The sequence below is a fragment of the Toxorhynchites rutilus genome, chromosome 1, assembly GCF_029784135.1.
Source record: "Toxorhynchites rutilus septentrionalis strain SRP chromosome 1, ASM2978413v1, whole genome shotgun sequence".
NCBI lineage: Eukaryota > Metazoa > Arthropoda > Insecta > Diptera > Culicidae > Toxorhynchites > Toxorhynchites rutilus.
Genome location: NC_073744.1, coordinates 194,125,884 through 194,128,004, shown reverse-complemented (window position 1 = coordinate 194,128,004; position 2,121 = coordinate 194,125,884).

The window sequence follows — 2,121 nt, the reverse complement described above, 5'->3', positions numbered from 1 at the left end:
CTGTACCCTCTGATGTTGGTGCATCTACTTCCCCACTCCACCGCCCAGGCGTTGAAGTCGCCTCCAATGACGATCGGTGTTCTACCAATTAGTTCCTCGGTCATTGCGTCTAGCATCTGGTGAAATTGATCAGTTGTCCATCTCGGGGGTGCGTAGCAACTACACATGAAGATTCCATTAATTTTGGCGATTACGAAACCTTCATGTGAACCTCCAACCACTTCCTGGATAGGATATCTGCCCATCACCTGTATTGCAGCAATCCCTAAACTATCCGTCGCCCAGCTGCCGTTATCACGGGGTACTCGGTACGGCTCCGCTATGGTTGCAACGTCGCATTTTGTCTCTGTTGTCGACTGCCACAACAGTTGCTGAGCTGTGTTGCAATGGTTCAGATTGATCTGAATTATCTCCGTTACTGCGATTCTGCTAACGCCTTCTTATACGAGGGACACTTGAAGCTTCCTGTCGCATGGTCGCTGCCGTTCTCTGGTTTGCAGAGCAGGCATTTCGGTTGCTTCGTGCAGTCTCTCGCAACGTGCCCTTTCTCACCGCATCTCCTGCACAGTTCAGACCTGTCGGGGCCTGTGCAGCTTCTTGCCTGATGTCCAAAGCCCATGCACTGGAAGCATCGCTCCATCCGCTTGGTCACCCGGGGCACCATCTTCAGCGAGCAAACCGACCAGCCAACTTTTATTTTGGTCGTTTCTACCATCTTATTGGCTGCGACTGTTGAGAGCCGTATCGACGCCGTCTGCGTACCACCATACGCCTTCCTCATACGGATCGTCATTGGTGTATTGTCCAGCTTACACTGTTCTATCAACTCGCGCCTTAGCTCCTCGTCTGTCGTGATTTCATCCAGATTTCTGCATTCGACCACTGATTCCTGGGAAAGAGCCCTCACCTTCACTTCCTCACCGAGCGACTTCGCAACCAGTTCCTTGAAGGCTGAACTTTTGACCGCCGGATCCCTCTTGAGCTCGAAGAGCATCTCTCCTTTCTGGGTACGCCTGGTTTTCACCACCTTCTCTCCCAGTTCTTTCAACTCCGGATCGTCCCTCACTTTCCGTAGGAGTGATGCATAGGTCACTCCTTCCTTCACCTCGACGATCAGGGCCTCTCCCTTACTACGCTCGCGTCGGGGCCTAGGTTTTTTTGTCTCCTGCACCCCTTTCTTCTTTTCTTCTTTCTTCTTTCGTTTCTCCGTCTGTTTTTCGACAGTGCGCCATCCACTGCCTTCACCTTCCTTTTTGTTTCCCAGGTTATCATTTTTAACCTTCTTCAGGTCTTCTTCATCCCCTGGGGTATCCCTCTTCCTTTTGTCCGATCGTGGATTTCGTGGCGTCTTCTTCGTCTCCTGTATCTCGACGGACATCTTCACCCTTGCTTCAGCGAGTGCTTTTTCGACAACCTCTGCTCGCGTGATCATCTCCTTCTGTTCACGGTCAGCAGCCGTAACGGCCGATTTGATGCTTGTGACTAAATGTTTTATCTTAGTATGGACATTGTTTTTGTCCTTAATGAACTCGTAGAGTTCATTCACTTTTTTCTTGACCTCCATCAAGCTTGACCTCCCGACCTGCAGCCCTTCTAAAGAAGTGGTGGTGTTGGCTTTATGCGTTAGCACTTGTATCAGGCTACTCTCTCCTTGTTGTGGATCCTGTTGGTGTCCTGTAGGATTCGCTATGGCTGTCTGGTTGCGAATTGGTGATCTCTGGAGCTTACCGCTCCTTGCGAACACGCTCGCCTCTCCTGTTGGTGTGTCTTCATTCCCGTCGTTTCGTCTGTTGAATTGTTCGAAGGTATTCATGTCTGTTGGGTCCCAACTTCGGGCCGCTATCTCCGCTCGTTGTACATAGTCGCTATCAGTGATCCCATGGTTATCTATGCAAGCAGTGAGGCCATGCAGGGGTTGACACGGTCCTTCATGGGGACCGTGTTCAGAGCCAGATCAGCGCAAGTCAGGAATGTGACATCTGACGCCTAGTACCTAGTGCCTGAGCCTAGACGAGCATCGAACGTACCCGAAGACTTGCCAAGTTATTACCGGGACGGGGGCAATCGCACTATTAGCCCACACGCCGTTTCAGGAAGGTGTCACTCTTCCTTACTCAGGGA